Below are 19496 nucleotides of genomic sequence, written 5' to 3'. Positions count from 1 at the left end.
ACAGCAATTGTATGTGTCCAAACATTGTACTCTGTGGTTAGTGCAGCTTGGCCTGCAGATGGTAGTTGAAGTGGGAGCTGCAAAGGCCATCTGCTTTTTCCTGTTACAACTTCAAGACCCCTTGTTTGGTCTTCCATGAAGAAAGTATTTGTTTCTCATTTTTGACCTAATGTGTTTGTTTCTTTCTGGAACTTCCTGATGGAATTCCACTGAGTTCTTTGCCTGCTGCAATAGGAAGTTAAGACAAATAATATCAAAAAAAAAAAAAAGGAGAAAACATCCTCTCAGAAGCACTTAAAGGGTTACAAAATACTATTATTTTACTAATTTTGGTTTTCTGTCAGAATTGCAATTAGATATTGTTGTGTTTCCAGTTCAGAAGACTCCATTCAGTAGACAACTATACAATTGCCATTGCTTTATTAACACAAAAATAGCAGAATACAAAAGCTGAGAAGTTCTTTGAGTTCAATATTTTCTGCTGTACCAGTGCAGTTAATTTTCCAGAGTAGCACCAGGAATGTAGTCCATTACTTGCATCCCCAGTGTAGTAATTCTTTGATATTTAAATACGAGGACTTCAGTTACATTTCATAGGGTTTTTTCTGTTAGATGATGTTTCCCAACATCCTGTATTTTCATCTCCACTTCATTAGAGCTGCTTTCATTATACCAGATGAGATTTTTATTGCTTTTTAAAATACAAATACTTTCTGTGAATTTTATCCCAATTACTGGTTTTACTGTTAACTGCATCACTTGCCTTCTAATCAACTGACACTAGTTTTGGAAGAGTAGGGTAGCAGTAAAATACATTTAGGTAAGGAAATCTTGCCTACCTTAATCGAACTAAATAATAAGTAAGCAAATGCTGAATGTGTCCTAGCACAGAAGTGCAAGTGGTGAAAGTAGCTTTTTGTGAAATTGCAGAAATCCTCTTAAGGGTTGTGTTATGTTTGTTCCTGAGCTGAGGGCAATCTTTAGCTATGCAGATTTACTGTCATGCAGTGAAGTTTGAAGTCCATCAGTATGTTAACAGTCTGTGACCTCTGGTTTAGTTTCCTGATACATACAACACTGTTAAAGTATAGCCAGTGAAAGTTCAGAGTACCTGAAAACCTGATTTTTTTTTTTTTTTCTCTTGATTAATGTTGCAGAGGACTTTTCGTGATGGTATCAGATGCTTATTTTTTTTAATAAGATTTCTTGATTCAGAGTTTGCTTGAAGAGTACACACACATTGTATACATTTCCGTAGGACTAAATGATTTTTGCACTGAATGGAATACCAGATATTTGTGTTTCTTTTAATCCTTAACATTCCAGAGTATACTTTGGCTTACCTTTTGCTCTTTTCCTACTGCAAAATTGGTTTCTGTTTTGGGGAACAATATTTGCTGGGGTGTTTTGTTTTGTTTTTTTTGGAGGTACTTGCCATCTGTGATTAACCCAAACCCATAGCGAAATTATGCCAGTGCAATCTGATCTAGATGCTCTCTTTTGGATCTTAAGCCAGTTGAATCACCAACCCATACAGCTTCCTGATTCCTGCTCTGTATTTTGGGAGTCCTGTTCGAAATTAATCCTGGAATCCACCACCTAAAGAGCAAAGTGAGAACGCTGCTTCTCTTTAGGACAATTTATTTAACCTTAGCTGGGATTTCATGTTGCAGAGCTTCTTAGTGGTCCACGGCTGTGGCAGGGGAATGCACAGCAGAGCATGGAGAGCTCTTGCCGCTAGGTGGGAGCAGTGGCTTAGGGAGCAGAAGGTAGAAGCTCGAACTTCTGCTAATTGGTTCTAGCTCACATTTTGTTTTATGTGTGCTCCACAAGGCAGGTCTTGCCTTAGGAGAGATGGAGCTGGAGGATGTCTTTGAGAAGTGCCAGGGTTCTCACACAGGACAGTAGCAGTTAAAAAGGAACTGGGTAATATTTGTACTTGCAAGTTGAACTTGCACTTCTTTCTTACCACCAATACAGCAGTGACAGCATTTTTGTAAGTAGGAGATGGAGATTCCATTCCCTGTTCTGCCAGAGACGGATTCAGAAGCGCATGTGCAGGGGGAAACATCTGCAGTTTTTTTGGTGGGGGTTGGATCTGAAGGTACTTTTGAGTGGTCCCTGAGTGGTCCCTGCCCAATCTGTGATGCCACTACTAGAAAACAATCGCTGAACATTTGTTGAATGAGCATGAGAACAAGTGGAAGCAGTGGTCAATGTTCAGGGCAGGCACAGAGCATCAGGGGAGATTGGTCCCTGAGCTCAGCCCTTTCTGTGCTGTGTCACTGATTGTTGCCATATAAAATGCTGAAATTGTCTCCCAAAAAGAATGTTACAGGAGCTAAGCTGGAGTATCACTTCCTTTCTCTCTTTGTCTTAAGGATTTCTGAACTTTAGCTTGAACTGCAGGGTGGCACCAGCCTGGCTGGCTGTGGCTGTGCTCTGACATGTGCCTGAAACTATAGCTATGTACTAAACCTAAACCTGTGAGCCAATATAAAATACCAAAATGAGCTTAGGTATGGGAAAGCTCTGTCTGGATGTGGATTCAGGATGTGTGTGCACTGTCCAGCCTCCCATGGGGTCTGGCTCAATCTTCTCCATTGGAAGTAGCTAAGAGACACTGTAGGTCAGTTGAAAAAGAGACAGGAAAGTACATGCTGTTATTTCTCTATGCTGAAAGCTATAGATCCCAGAAATGACAGCGACTAGGGAAGGGTAGAGTGGCAAATGAGACAGCAGAATTACACACTTCCCCCCCTTCTTGGCTATTTCTCCTCTTTAATTGCTGTTCAGGTGTAAGGAGGCAGTTTTTACTGTATCCATTCAGTAAAAGAATGCAGAGCCAGCTAAAGGTAAGGAAGACTATCAGAAGACACCACACTGCAAAATGCGGAAGATGGAGAGAGGGCAAAGTAGGATCATTTAGGCCAACACACGTGAGCAGAAGATGACACTGGCCAGATTCTGACAGGGAATAAATAAAGAAGATTTTATGATGAAGTTGGTGAGACACTGGAACAAGATGCCCAGACAGTGTTCAAGGCCAGGTTGGATGGGGCTTTGAGCAACCTGGTCTACTGGTAGGTGCCCCTGCCTGTGGCAGAGGGTTGGAACTGGATGATCTTTAAGTTTCCTTCCAATACAAACCGTTCTGTGATGACAGGGGAAAAGGCAGAAACTAAAGCCTTCTTCCTTGTTGCGTATCTTGGTTGTAGCTCCATGGCTTCTCACACTGAAATTGTTCCTCCATCTACCTCCTGCTTGAAAGAGAGCTGAAACTTTCCTGGAAAGCAGGGTTTTTTGCTATGAGCTTAGGATGCTGAACCTTCCCTCTTATTTATTGGTTTTATCCAAAAAGGGATCTCTGTACCAAGGTTAAAGCTACATGGTGTCTTGATCCCAAGAGGTGGCAGTAGGAAGGTTAAGCTGAGTCAGTCCACCTCTGTATATACAGTATCTGACCAACTGAGATATTTTTTCCAAATATTCTGTAATTCATGTTATCATGGAATTTGGAGATAGAAAAGGCAATTATGGCATAGTCTGACTTCCTTCCTAACAGAAAGAATTACATGTCATGAGAGAGTTATTTTTTTCTCCTACCGAGTGAAAATCTTCCCTTCAAACGTGTGCAAGTGATGAAAACACTTGATCATCAGCAGATATTCAGCCCTTTTACGACAGCAGCCAGAATGAGTTTCCCTTCCTATTTTAACCTCTGTCAAGCAATGATCTCTTGCTGCTTTTTGGTAACTTACCTAATGCTATGCCACTCAGCTTACCATAATATTTTGTTATATTTTAAGCCAGTGAACTTTCTAGTGCAACTATATTTATCTTATTAGTTATTTTAAGGAATCCAGACACAGGAACTCAGTATTATAGCAGCATTCAATTGAAAGAGTTGGTAGTGGATATTTCTTGAAGCACACAAACCGTCTGAAAATAGTAATGAATCTTCCACAAGATTCAACCCCAGTCATGGACAGCATTAACATTCCTTCAGAGTAAAAAAAACCTGGTTTTTAATATCTACTAGTAAAATATCTATGACTTAATATACCAGCCTTTCTGGCTAATCAGCTATGCAGAAAAAATACATGTGAAGGTCTAATGACCATATTTATATTTGCCATCTAATTCTTAACTTTGCAGGATACTCAACTTACATTCTGAAGAGATAAATTGTAAGGAAGCTGATGCTTGGTTTTTGTAACATGAATATGAATCAGAATGGTAAGTGGCAAGACCAGTTTTCTTCTTTAACATGCTTTCTATTGGCATGTGTCTGTATAGAATGGAAAAGGGAAGTCCAGGCTAGGGAGTCGAAAGGTGGGGTGAAGTAAGGAAGTCGCAGCTGGTCATTGTTTCAGTACTGTGTCATTCACAAGCACCGAGGTCAGTACTGTAGTCCAAGTACACTGCTCTCATGTTGATTGAAACCTTTGAAGAAGAAAACAAAGATCTCTTGGTGGTGCAGGCTTGGGGTGCTGTAATGTAAATGAGACTTCTCAATGCAATGAGGAACCAAAGAAAATATTGTGCAACATCTTCCTTTTGTGAGCATAATTGACATAATAAATGTAACCACTCATTACTGAACTTCAACCTATGTATGCCACAGGGCAATTTAAGTGTGGAGACAAGCTCAACAGCATTTCCAGATTTCTGCCTTTCACAGAAAGCTTAGCTTTAAGATTGTCATTCTGAGTCAGTCATGCAGCTAGGTGCCGTGTAAGCACTGGAACCATGTCAGGGCAGTGCCGGTTCTCTGACAACCACACATGGAGAAGACAAACAGCAGCGACCTGTGAGCCTGGGACTCCCCTGCTCAGGGACAGCCCTTAGGGGCTCAGGGACTGCCTTGGCTTCTGCAGGAGAACTGATGCTGCCAAACCTTGCATCAAATGGTGAATGAAATCAAACTGTGCTTCAACTGTTTCACCCTAGTCACAAGAAATGAGAATTTCTATCAACTCTCCTCCTCTCTTTTGCCACAAGTTCCTCCCCATTTTCAAAGATACCTATCCCTCAAAATTAATAGGCATATGCTTTTCTTTAACAAAATGTGCCTCACCACTCTCAGAGCTATGGCTCTGACTTTGTAAGGGGTAAAGCTGGCTTTTGCTTTTTGGTGGTCATGGCCCCTGGCTGTATGCATCCCTGGGGGAGTAACTGAGCTTAACAGCCTGACTGGGAAAACATTTTACACCCTACAGCTGTTCTGTCTGAGTGGAAAAATCACATTCAGTGAGACTGTTCATATGTGAGACTTTTATATATGTGAGACCATTGATTCATAAGTGCCTGCGGTCTCGAGGTGCTCTGTAATCATACCTCATGCTGGGGGTCCACAGTCAAAACTCTGTGAACAGAAAAGGGTATATGTATTGATACCTTATTTCTAAATTAATGGTGAGTACTTTGAGGTTTTTTGTTTCACCTTCTGCTGCCCCATCAAATTAATGTTTCATAATAAATTATTCATTAAGCAAATTTGATTAGAGTCTAAGAGAGTTTTAAAGACTGGCTCTGTAACTCAGGTTTTGTGACTGTGACTACGCAGTATCTGTGTACCTTGCATGAGATAAATATATAAATGCATTCCTATTTCTCTGGAATTTTCTGAGATGACTTCTAAAAGTTTAGAATGCACTGGTAATCCTAAAGTAAAACAAATATATTTTGATTTTCTCCCAGTGATCCGTTGACCCATTTCTCCTAATGAACTGACAATAAAATCTCAGAGAAACCTTTCTAGAAGATTTTCTCTTACATATAATAAAATCTATAGAAATTAATGGAATGCACAGTTACACACGCAAAGAGTTTAATTCATAATTTTTCTTTCCTAAATAAAATGAAGAAATGCAGTCAGTATTTGTGTGGGAAGTAAAGCCAGAAGAGCTGAAAAGCAATAAACCAAGATAAAAACCAGGTTGTTGCATTCAAAATGTTACATGTTCTGCATCGTACTGAGGGCCTACTGATACTGATACTGATCATTCCAGTGACTCTAAACCTAGCAAGCATTCTAGAAAGCATGTCTGTATGCAGAACAACTCATCTTTTTACATGTAGAATGGACGTTTTTCCAGCATAGCACTGACTGATTCATGACTTCTGCTTTCCTTCCACAGCAGCAGTTCGTTCCATGTGAATTCTGGTAAGAGGCATGATACAGTGTTAATGCTAATATGTAGGAGTCAGTCAGAGGTAAAAACCCCTATCACGATTAGCATTAACAACATACAGCCTACAGAAGAACTCCAGAGTCTGGAGTATAAGACGTAAAGAACAGAACCACTGTTTTTTTCCCCTTGATATACCTAAAAGAAATAAGAAAAAAGAAGAAAAAAAAAAGACTGAAATGCTTATTAAAAAAGATGTCAGAGAAAGGACAGACATCAGAGGGAAAAAGACTGTAGTTGGTTAGGTACACAGGACCCATCTGCTGTACATTAAAAACCAGTCATTCCTGCAATTGTTTTAGTTACTTTAGGACTAGAGCACATTCACTATTCTTCCCTGAAGGCTTTCCATCATTCTCCTTATTGTATTTCTTTGTGCTGCTTTACTGCATTGAGTAGAAGGAATACAGTTTGTAGCATGGTCTTACCTAATTTTGTATTCTCTTAGATATCAGTTGAGGAAGACTTCTAATATCAGCCATGCTCCTCAAAATGTTAAGAATTCAAGATAAACAAAAGCAAAAATTACTTGGGTTTATTTTTACCTAAATAAGACAAAATTACTATCAGGAGAGCTGACTGTTTAACAGGACGTAAGAGCTAAGAAATAATCATAGTTTCATCAGTATGCAGTATTTATGATTAAGCAACAAATATTCCTTTGGATTTTGGAATAAATGAATACTGAGCAGAGAGGAAACCTGTTGGACAGACTTAATTGCTGGTCTAGGATCCATATACAGGTCTCCTTCACTCTTGTTACAGTAGGCTAGAGTGAGATTAATGACTACAATTGTCTGTGTTGAACAGCACATTGTTTGCTAATTGCCTCTTAATATTAACTGGTCACTGATGCTTTGACTATAACATTAATAAATGCTAAATTTTTTTTACCAGTTGAACATACTTTTTTAAAATTTCTTTCAGCCTATTATGATCTCTATCCTGGAAAATAACAAGGAAAACATCGTTTTAGAAATCAGTAATTCAATAACATATTTCAAAAATCTGCAAAGAAATTGTATAATGAAGTTGCAATGCACTCAGGAGAAGAAAGGTTAGAGAATCCTCATTATCTATCTGAAATATCTTTGCAATTCTCAGGTACTTACATTGGTAATAAGGGTGGAATAGTTGAGACAGTCATTCCAAGCAGTTTTAAACAGGCCTAAGTAATGCCCAGTTAGGTCTCTGCAAAGTACGTCTTGATTGAAATATATTTTCCTTTATCCATCATTCTAAAAGAAAGTCTCAGCTCCTGGGCAGAGTTCAGAAATGCTTGAATCTTGTTTGCTTTCTCTTTGGTCCCCCAGTAACCACTTCTTTAAAAAAAAAGTATTGTTTAAGCAAAAAGTTAACAAGAAAAACAGTATGGGAAATGAGAGAAAACATACGTAAGATGTAATTTTGGAGATCTTTTTTGTATGTAAATGTAAAGAAACTTATGTACTTTTATAACTTCCCTACTCTTATTAACACATGTTTTAAGAGGAAGTTGAAATGTCATAGTAAGACTGTGATCTAATTTAGAGATTTTAGGGAAATTACCTTTCACTTTGTGCCACTCTAAACGAAACCAGCCAAGTACTTGGTTGTGATACGTAAGTGGCAAACAAAAATTCCAAGGTGAATATAAAATTTTTGTAGGCAGAAAAAAGTGGTTTAGAAATTTCCAAACCTCAAATTTAAAATGATGATTCAGAGCTTTGCTGAATGTTCAGTCTAAACTCCTACTGAAGTCAGATACTCAAACCTGTGGTATAACATTTGCATTTGCGGGCAATGAAGCAAACAGTTTCTAAACCTATATATCAGTACTCCTAAATGTTGTGTGTGCATATGTGGTATGTGTGTAGAGGGTGAGGGGTGGAGGTCATGGGAGGAGAATGAGTTACTTCTATCAACAAAAGGCTATAATATTACCTGAATTTATTGTTGATGAACCTGCTTCAGAGATCTATTCTCACATTCAGCTATTATGCTTTTAAAGATCCTGACTTCTTATCACTTGCTGTCACCCAGTGGGTATACATATTTATGAAAGGCTTCATGCAAAACCATTTTTCTTCTTGCGGGAACACTAAATTTGGCTTCACTAAGCTTTGGATAAGGGTGATACTAGGCAGTAGGAAAGAGCTTTGCTACGAGAAGCTTCTCTCACGTCAGAGTCTGTTGCCCTCATAATATTTGTAGAACATGTTTGTAAATTTGCAGTCTTTTAGATATGTTTTGGGTGCTATTCTTCACACAATGCTTCTCAAACCCTGTTTCTTCCACATCTTTTCAGGATTTTTATCTTTGTGGGTTGCAGCAGCCATTTGTGGTTAACAGCATTTTCCTCTTCATTCTGCCTTACCGTGTATTCAGTCTTGGATGTTTTTGAAATCTGTCACTTGAATAGGTCTAATAACTGTTTCTCTAAAGCAGCAGAATGAACGCTGTACTTGAACATGCCTGCTTCCAGCATTACTGTTGAGCAGTAAGAGAAGCAAGAGACTTGAAGCAGCATCTGGTCTCAGAGCTAGCCCTTCTAAGCAAAAGAGGGTAAGTGGGCAGCCATAACCACAGATGAACTTTTGTCTTTGGTCCTTTTCTGCTCCCATGATCTTGGATTTATGTAATGGAACGGTTTTGCCTGGGTTGGCATTCTAGCATATTAATTTTGGGTTTAACAGCTGCATAGTATCTCCAGTGCTGTTTTGCTCCTATGTGCTAAAGGCAAAACAAAAAAAGAGTCATGCTTTATCAGGAAGTGGTGAGAAATAACACGTGTTTCCTCTTGCTGAGCCTTTGCAACAGCCTTCTGCACAGCTGTCAGATTTCCATTGCATGAACAGATACCTATAATGCTGCCTGTCTTCTCACACAGCTCAAAAAAATGTGGTGTAGCCATCAGTGGAAATGATGACCATCTACTCTTGCTTAAATATTATAAAACAAAATGCTCCGTTATTTCCCTTGAAACACTAAAAAAGAGAAAAAGTTCTTAAGATCTCGTATAATTTCCAGTCCAAATGACCAAACTCTTATTTACCTATTGGTCAACTAGAGGGGTTCTTTTGTCATGAGTCTGGAGTAAAATTCAGCCTTTGTCTTTGGATTGCAAGGAAGGACATGCCAACTTTGACAGTACTTCCTGTGTAGAGGACACAAGGTGGGTCTCACATCACCCAACTGCAGCTATAGAAAAATTAGGACTTCCGTCTGTGCTGTCTATCTGTGTATCCTCCCGTAACACTCACCACAGAGAGAAAGGGAAGTGAGTGTGGGCCAAAGGGTAACATGCAGCACCTATCTTATATCTTTCTTGGAATGTTCCAAATTGCCCACTGGAGATGCCTATTTCCTTGTATTTGTCAAAACTAAAATTTGGCTTAGTATACAAGAGTGCCTGTTAAATCTGCTTTCCTCTGCAGTCATGACAAAATCTCCTTTTCTTTTCTTTTTTTTTTTTTCAATAGAAAATAAGACCAAAATAATATGTACCAATTTCAGAGATGTTTTTACCCTTCAATAGCAGAAATCTAATTTTGACTGAAAGAGAATTAGGATTGGAATACCTTCTATAACTCATTTAATTGCCTACAAAAGGCTGTTACACATTAACAGTACACCAGACATCCATTTTCAGGTGCCCTATTTACATTTTCAGGAGGATTTAAAGTCCTCTTTTCTACTCTAATTTCTCAGAAAGAAAAGCTATTCTTTTTAAAGCACTTAGAAATATATGGAATTCAGGTCTCCTACCGAAGGTACTGAAAGGGCTCCAAAAATGTGTATGTGGATAGAAGTGGCTTTTCTCTGCTGAACACTTCCCTCAAAAAACAACATACCTCTATGTACCTTCCACTTTATGGATCAAGTAGCTGGATTTTTTCTTTAATATTTCAGCTATTTTGCTTTTTCCTTTGTAAATTAAAAATTGCAGTATTAGAAAACTAATAAAAGAAATTATTAATCTTAGGTTTTGGCTGCCAAGTCTGAGTTCAGAGCAAATATTTTATGACTAAATTAAACCTTAGAGTTTTTACCAGAAAGGTCTTAATGCTGAGCATGGAGCTCCTGTTTTGTCAGTTTGGATGTGCATTTCAAGAAAGCTATATGAAGCTCTTATTTGGGCATTTTAAACATCTTCATTTTTAAAATAATTAAAACAAACCGTAGCTAAATGATGTAAGCCTAATGAGTACCATGTCCAAAACTACCTGTATGACCAAAATTAAATAATTCTAACTAGTTTGTACAGTTACTTTTCCCCGCCTCAAAATGCCTTTGGCAAGCTCTAGGCAAGAGAGTAACAGCAGATTAGTCCTAAATCTCTTTTAAATATATAACTGAAACACTGTAGAAATTATATTCCATACTACATGGTCTAAACTATTCATCTTGAAACAAAAGATGGAGGGGTTGTGGGAGCTAAAAGCAGCGTGTATCTCCCATGTTCTCTTAGTTGTCTGCAGACACCTTTCTTGTGCATGCTGTCCCAGCAGAGCAGACAGCAAGGGGATTGAGTTTGTATTCACTCGAGACTGGTTATCCATGTGTGATTCTGGATGGCTGAAGGCATGTTTCCACGGGGATGCCTGCCTGAGTGTTTCTGCATGTGTGCAGAAGTTTAGCCTTTCTGAGTCCTGAGGCTTCTGAACCCTGCCCCAGGGCCCCTTCCCTTGGCCTGCTCCCATTGCCTGTGACATACAAGCTTCTCATTTAAAAAAAAAGCACACACACAAATAAACGAAAAAGCCAAAGACCCAAACTGAAAAACCTACCTGCTGCGAGGCAGTTTCTTTACACAGAGATGAAGCAAAACCAATGCAGCAAGAAGGCCAGACACTTCATCTGTTGCATCTCACAGGTTAACCATGATCACTGAGCTCCGGCTGCTTTTTTTTGTTGTTTGCTTTTTTTTTTTTTCTTCTAAAGAGAGAGAGTGAGAGAGAGAGAAAGAAATAAGGCAAGCAAAGGTGAGAAAAGGTAACTGAGGCAGGAGCTGTCGCCACGGAATGTGTTGGTCTGTCTGGTCGCCTGATATCCTTGCAGCACAAGTTAGGTGAAGAAAGCCCGCTCCAAACAACTTGAGACCCTTTATAAGTCATGAAGGTGACTCATAGCTCACCGACTTGCCATGCCTTTAGTAAATCCCCTGCTTTCTTTTTCTGAGAACGGAGCTTCAAAAAAAAAAAAAAAAAAAAAAAAGAGAATACCGAAGGAAAACAGAAAACTCCAATCAAACTGAGGAGTTTTTAAAAATACACCATGTACTTTCCTTCCCTCAGACAGTTCGGCATCAGCCTTTGAACTGAGTAATAATAATGAATGCAAGTGATTGTTTAGTAGTGGCGGTACACTTAAGTTGCAGGTATGTCGTGCGAGAGAGAGTTCATGCCAATATCCTCAGAGGTCTAACTGGAGAGGGAGTTCACTGTGGTGAGCTGATTACTGCTGTTTTTACTTTTCCCTCTATTACTTTTTCATCCAGAGCTGTACTGCATGGACTTCTTGTTTTTTTAATTAACCCTGGCAGATCCAGGCAGAAAGGAAAAGCACCCCAAATAATGAGAGATGGATAAAATTCGTCCTGTCCTCGGGAAATGTGAGGAGACACCTGACAACTGTTCCAGCGAACATCTAAAACCAAGGACAAGTTCTAGCCAAATTAAGGTGTACATGGGAGACTGAAAAACAGTGAATTGTGGAAGCCTATTGTTAAAATTATATGGCATTTTTAACATTCTTGAAAGACCACTGCAGATGACTGGAAAACCAGGTTGGCCTAAATGTACATGAGTTGTAAATTTACACAGTTTTTAGGTTCTGAACATATTCCCAGAAAAATCCAGTTTTTGTGAATTTCCAGCAAGGAAAGGTGTGGCTTCTACCTCCTGATTTTCCTCAGACCCTGAGGGTTGTATGCTCTCAAAATGCTACATTTTCACTACAAATAGCAGAATTTCTTTTGCTTCATGGTTTGGAAGCTCAGTGATATTTTATAAAAGTATTTGAATTCCAGAACTCATTGAGATGGCTGAAAGGCAATGGTTCTGTGTGTCAACCACCCAAATACAGGGAAATGAAAAAATCTATCAAATTGCATCCTACACTCACTGTTCTCTTTGGTTTAGGTGTGCAATTAGACACATCTTCATTTTCACTGCTGAACCCATGTAAGTTTTGACTGCTTGTCCACAGATCTGCACTTACACGACTACATCTGATGCTCACATCTCATTAACAATATGATAGATTTTGGCTCCTGTGGTTTATAGAGTAAAGTCTGAAGCTGTGGCTAGAGTAGTGGTGTTTCTCTGACACCTCTCATCTGAGGTGAAGCAGCTCTGACAAACGCAATTAGTTTTTATCTCCAACGTCCCCTGCTCTGGGGACATTGCTGTTGCCCATGCTGCTGGAGGAGAAGGAGGCAGTAAGCCTGGCTGTGCTCTAATACTCATGAATCTGGACGGGTAGGTGGGTTATGTCAGCCACCCTTCTGTTTTCCTTCCTATGCCAGTGGTTGGAAGAGGACTGGATTTTCCTTGGGCCCTTACCCAGGAAAAGGAAAATCACTGAGCTACTTGGTCCTCTCCCCTACATGTCTTCTTTTGTTTGGTACTTGATGTAGGGCCAAAACTTGGGGCCAGCTTTTGTGGGGAAGAAGAAGGAGGCCCCAGTTCAGTGAGATTAGACCCTGTGATTGTCTCCAGCCTGATTATACTACCACACAAACATCTTAATTTTTACCTAAAATACTTCCTTTAACTTGCATTTTTACTTGATTTCAGTATGAATCGGAAACCTATATTTCTAGGGAGGTGAGGCTTGTGGAATCACACTTGGCATGTGTATGTCTGTGTGTGTACCTCTTGGTCTCCTCTCTAATGGCTTGAAATCATGGGTTAATTTGATTCAACAGTGACAGAGGGATTTCTCAAGGATACAAAGCTCCTATTTTTTTTTGTGGAAACATGTGAACAAATTAGGAAAGACCTTTTTAAAATTCCCACTTGTGGAAAGGACGGTAATTGGAGTTCAACTTGTTAAATATTTCAGAGTCCACATGGGAACTCAATTACAAATCCATGGGTAACCAAATTTTGTTCATTTTGCTACTCACAAAATGACCTGGTTATTAAGGGTTTATTACGGGATTACATTAAATTCATGAAAAGACCAATTAATACATCCATCAATAGACAATTTTAGGTTAAAGAGCAAATAAAATCCTAATGTTGCTAAGAACAATATACATGGGTAATTGAGCAAGAAAGCTGTCAGTTAGGCATTGATGCCTGTTTGGACTAGCCTGATTAGGGTTATGCAGGCATTTGTGTTTGAAAGCTGACAAGCAATTAGCTTTAAATGCCATTTGAAGCTGTGAAGTGGCCTTATGTCATTGTGGTCCAGAGTGTTGCTGAGGCTGCCCCATGCTTTATTCCTGCTCCTCTGTATTTCACTCCCTAAACTCATTTTTTTTTGCACCTTACAGCAATTATCACTGTGGTTCTGCACTCAATTATGGCACAGAACCACAGCATAATTTCCTTGGAGAAGCATAAACACCTTTTGTATTTTAATGTGTGTGAATATGATTTTAGTGGCTACACCGGGAAATGCAAAGCAGTAATGCCTTGAAAGAATGCGAAAAAAAGGACCTTAAGGGTCATTTAAAAAAAATAAGCCTCTAAAAGCATGCATATATTTTTAAATTCCTGGAGTCTTTCTAGTTGTTCAGCATACATAGAAACATAAATTTCCTAACTGATGTGGTAAAGATGGTTAGGTTTCCTGTTGTGATGCTCTATGAGATATACCTGACCAACAGAGGGCAACACATTCATACAAGCAATAGAATGGTTCAAAACTGATGGAAATCAAGGGGAGTTTGAACTTAATATAACTCTGGTCAGACCCAAAACACTCAATACTGTTTTCACTTGTGATAATGGTTAAGGATCCTAATGACATCTATCAGAGAGAGAAGCAGATCAAATTTTGAGCTCCATTAGAAAATAAACAATGAAAAAGGTGGAAATGTCACATTTAATTGAAACTGTTTAATGACAGAATTTAGTGACAGAAGTACCATCTTGTACTACAGCTTGTTTGTGAGTAGCAGCAGGGTTTAAAATATAGGTAACTGGAAAAGGCAATAATGTAGAAGCAGCAAACTTCTCTTTAAATTAATTGCAGTTTTCTTCAGACTTTACAGCCTCATCTTTTTATTTCTGAAATAAATTGTTGTATTTTTTAATGCAGCTTTTTAGCTAAAAATTCCAAAATTGCTAAAATTAGGCTTTACAATAAAAACTGAACTATACAGAAAATAAAAAAATTATTTTCAGCACAGTTTTAATATTTTATGAACACTGTGACACTGATTAGACAAGATATTTTTGAACAAAAGTTCTTTAAAAGGTAACATTTCAATTAGCCAAAAATTATCCTATATGTTTTATGAATTCTTGTCACACTGCCTAGCGAAGTGTGTAAAATATAATTTGGGATGGATGTTTGAAGCTTTTTCAAATCTTCTCTCCCTGTTCTCCTCTTCCCTTTGCAGCAGCTTTTGTCACTTCAACTTGTGCAGTCCAGGGTCTTAATGACAACTGAGATGCTTTTACAGGAAAACAGTTTTGTTTTGTGGGCACCAAAATTCTGCCCACTCTTTTAAGTGCATATCACTTCTGTGATAGTGAAAACCTCCTGGTGAGTCATAGAGAAGCCAGAATGTGGTTACTCAGATCTACCTTCCTTTTCTGATTCAAAGGTCATAATAAATCCTAGATGCAGCATTAAGCCCTGATGAACAGTGCCTTCTCTTTCTTTATAGTCTCTCTTGTCCATGCGATGGAGATGTTGCTTTCTAGAGATGCCATGGAAGCAAGATGTTTTGGGGGATCTACTTTCCTGTGGAACTTGTAGCCTTGTCTGAGGAAGTAGTGCTAGAGCTGCTACCCCAGGAGCTGAGGAGGCTCAGGAAAAGCAGATGAGATTATTGCGGTCCTCCTCAATTCATGTTAAAACTGCCAGTGAGAAATCCAGAAGGATTCCTCAATAGGCTGCACAGATATTTGAGTACTGCTTGGAGTCTGTTTCAGTGAAAAAGCTGAGATCAGGCTTTGAACATGAATACCAGAGCCTCTGTGTTCAAAGTCCTTGAAGGAAGGCAGCAGTGATGGAGAAAGCTGCTTTAAAAGCTACATCCTAGGGAAAACAAGTTCCTTCTACTTCTTTAAGGGAAGGAGAAGACTGGGTTGTGGAAAACAATAAAAACTAGAACTAGTAAGGAGGACTCTAATATGAAAAGTAAATGAATATTATTGTGAACTCCTTTTGAGTTTAGCTTGCACAGCAGAATTCTATGTTTGTAAAATAAACATTTTAATGCATCCTGCCTAAGTCTGAGTATGACTGAATAGAACTCAGGTTTAATTGGAAATATGTTCAATAATGCCAAAATACTATGTGTAATTTCTAAGTGCTTTGAGTTGTATCCAGACATCAAAGTATAATATAGAATATTTTGGTTTGGGTGGAGGGGAGCATTTTCTAAATAATAAAATAATAAAAGATGCTTTTGTAGCAGAGTTCAGAAAAATTGCATCTGTGTGTATTTCCTCCTGGCTTATTGAGAACTTCTTGGAGCTTTCCTGTTCAGCTGTGTAATGCAGTCTGCAATTACATTAGCAAAAAGTAGCCATTGAAAATATGGCTGAGGAAGTTAATCACCACAAAAGTGTGTTTAGTTAATGTTTAAACTGAGACAAGAACACATATGTAACCTTATGCAGGAAAGTTTTATGTTTCTATTTTTTCTTCCCTCAGTCTTTGTAGATGTGGGCTGAAGGAACTAACATGATTCCTGCTTGGAGAAATGATCTTCACAAGTTGCTGAGGTTCCTTACTAAGCTAAAATATCCCATAGGAGCCAGCGATAAGCTTAGGCCTAAAACTAGAAGAGATTTTTTTCTCCAATCCTAACCTAACTATTGCACTTGTCATTTTCACAGAGAAGGGGAAAAGAAATAGGAACTGTGCAGAAAGCTGACTGCCTTCAGTGTTGTGGAACCTCCTTCTAACCTACAGATTATATGCGATATGCTTTCCTTAGGTGGTATTTGATAACTGCTGTATTCCTTAATGTAAGAACCCTGCATAGCCAAGGTAGTGCTTGTATAATCTTTATATAAGCTACACAGAAAAATGTGTAGATCACATAAATGCCCCTGAGTGCAGACCTGGTATCAAATCCTTCAGTTCTTTTTTCCTCCTGAAAAATCAGAATTACATTTTTGGGATTTAGAAGAACATTCTTACAGATTATTGATCATTTAGGCTGAAGCAAACTGCCAGCCTGAGGAATTTATTATTTCAGAAGCTTTATTGTATCTCTGAGGGTGGTAAACAATTTTTTTTTTTTACATAAGCCAGGTTGATGCTGTGAAAGAAATTGTGTTATCTCTTATTCTTGCCTTTCCCAAGATAAATAGTTTCAGATGTGAAATTGAGCTAAGGGACAGCTGACTTCAACAGTAACCATTAACTGCTTGGACTTAGTGAAGAATTACAATGATGCACCAAAGGTATGTGGGAGCATACCCTCAGCAAGAAAGTGGGAAGCAGAACAGCAAGAAGCTGCAGTTCAGCATTTATGAGAATATGAGACTGGATACAAAGCAAAACAAAAGGCTAGGCAAGCCTCATGTTTCCTCACAGGAGGAGAGTTGGCAGTATCTAATCTGAATTAGGGGCTATCTGCGGCTATTTGTGAGAGCCATTCGAAGGTCAAAAATCTGTTCCCTGAAATATGACCTATTTTGCTTTCGAAGTTGGTTCTCATGCTGCTGCTTTCTGAGCTGCATCTGTGTACCTGTTCGGTGATTTTGTTCGGTGGCTTTGCAGTATAGTCAAATGCAGTGAGATAAGGTGGTCTCATAGCATGAAGTTTCTTCCAACCTGATATTATTCAGTGGTTCTGACAGCAGTGTTCAGCTCTCTGTAGAATATAGTACAGATAAAGGATTTTTTTGAGAAGAATACAAATAACCTACTAGTAGTTTAGTAGGCAAAAAATTCTGCTAGATGGAGTTAATGGTATACATTTGGGGGCTTGGATCTTGAGTTTAAGATCCCTGCATATCTCTTGTGGTTTAAGCCAAGGGCCTCTGTGCTGTTTTCTCCAGATTAGATTGCAAAGTTTTATTCATGTAAAATATTAGGATGCTTTCAGTGAGTGGGTGTTCTGATGAAACATCATCTTCAGAACCTTATGAATTATTAAGAATTCCACAAGATATCCTTAATACAGTTCCAGACTTTTTTTTCTTCTGGATGTCTGGGGAAATTTATAATCTTTCCTACTCAGGCTGCACACCTCTAGCAATCCAATGAGAGGTTTCAGCAAGAACTAAATCAGAAATATCTATCACACATTAAAAATTTGGAGCTGTGTCTGAGCTCATGGCACAGCTCTGTTTCAGCACCATACTGGCCTGTCAAATCAAGAACAAAACGGATGTTTATTTTCTAGGATGAGAGAGTGCGCTAACGTTTAGCGTGAAAAAAATATTATGGGGCTGTCAGAAAGAGCAGTGTTATAAAGAAGGACCATTCATGAAAACACCCACCAGCACCTTGCTGTGGATAAATAAAAAAAAATTAGCCAATGAGTAGAAAAAAGGTTCTTAAAGAAAAAAAAAACCCACTCTCCCTGCAACTATTGCTATTTTCCATTGAGACTGTTTTTATTTGTTCTAAGACCTGCAAGGTTACAAGTGTGTAAATATATCATGAATTGAAAGGGTTAATGGATTTCATCTACTTCTTTTATACTCACAGGAAAACTGCTTAGGTCGATTTCCTGTAACCTAGAGAGCTGTATCACAACATGAAACACCCAGCTGACAGTTTTACGGCAAGAAATGGAAGAGGCAGCTCTGTGAGAGGGTGCTTCAAAGAGAATAATGTGGGTGGGGAATTTTTCAAGCGACGCACAAGTTAGTTCAGAAATTTCTGAAGAAGTCAGTCTTCAGTCAATGATCTTCCTTTCTGTAAAGTACATGGGATTTTGTGCCTTTTTCAGTGGTGAACATTCCCCTCACAGAATCCCCTTAATGACAACACTGGCTGTTTCTACAGAGACATGGGATTAAAAAAAGACAAAAGATTGGTAACAAGTAACTTTGTGTTATGGAGAGAGAGATGCCGAATGAAAAATTACATGTTTGGATGCCTCTTCTATGCTCTTCTATGTTCCTAGGAAAATACTTATTTTCCTAGGAAAATATTTATGGAGTTATTTACAAATAACTTCATAAATATAAATCTGCTAAACATATTATAAACATGATTACACAATTGCATTTTCTTTTTAAATGTTGGTAATGTTTATTAATAAATGTCAATAAAGTTTATTAATAACAGCAGCCGTGGTATCACCTAATAATTTAACGCATAAATAATTTACTGAATAACAGCAATTAAAATTTCTCATTAATTATAATCATTCTCATTCAAGAAATGTATGAATAGGTAAGTGAAACAAGAGCAACAGATAAATAAAACAAGGCAGAGGGCTGGTTTCAGTGAGGTAGCACACCTCTGAGAAAAGACTTTAGGCAGGACAGCATCAGACTTAAAACTAAATTGTAGCTGGGAGCAGAATCCCGTTGGGAAGGGAAGATCTCACCGTAACCGATATCACTGACCAATATCACTGTAACCAATATCACTATGACTGTACCTCTGTTTAGCTTTTAAGAAAAAATAGAATCTTCCATTTTTCAGGTTGACATCCTGAAAGCTAGGGGCTGCAGGGAAGGCTATGTATGAGGGTGTTTCAGTGCCATGAGGAGCCCTAGGGATCCTACTCATAACTTGTTGAAAGTGGCAATGAATTAGATTAATCAAGCCTCAGGGGTCTGGCAGCATGTGTTACCAGCATCAGGTTGTCTTGAGAAAGCAGCTAGTAATTATGTGCCTAAAAATCATGTTATTAAGTCACATCTAACATAGTCTTCAAAGGAGAGTCTATGGCCTTTAATAGGGCCAACAGTTTTACTTTGAGTCACAGCCTCAACTGATTCCTTCTCTGCTAGAGGGAGGAATGAAGGAATATATCCATCTAATTTAAAAGAAAGCAACACAGTCCTGAGATGAAAAAAAGGTTGAAGGACACGGTAACATTGAGGAGTGGATACCCTGTGGTTTTGTTCAGGTAAGGAGCACTTCCTCACATGGCAGTCCTGTTGTTGAGTTGAAAAAGATTACACTTGTGTCTGTTAACTGTAGGATCTGGGCTATCTC

General features: G+C 38.6%; 1 long non-coding RNA gene across 1 annotated transcript; it reads right to left on the bottom strand.

The window, feature by feature from the left end:
• Window positions 1-403: 403 nt before the first annotated feature.
• LOC136013217 (uncharacterized) lies at window positions 404-7577 on the bottom strand. The gene is made up of 2 exons (XR_010612194.1): window positions 7307-7577; window positions 404-5368 (listed from the first exon to the last, which is right to left on the bottom strand). It is a non-coding gene; the product is annotated as an uncharacterized LOC136013217 (long non-coding RNA).
• Window positions 7578-19496: the final 11919 nt, after the last annotated feature.

This window comes from Lathamus discolor, chromosome 4 (assembly GCF_037157495.1).
Source record: "Lathamus discolor isolate bLatDis1 chromosome 4, bLatDis1.hap1, whole genome shotgun sequence".
In the NCBI taxonomy this organism is placed as follows: domain Eukaryota; kingdom Metazoa; phylum Chordata; class Aves; order Psittaciformes; family Psittacidae; genus Lathamus; species Lathamus discolor.
This window is presented reverse-complemented; position numbering and strand designations above follow the sequence as displayed.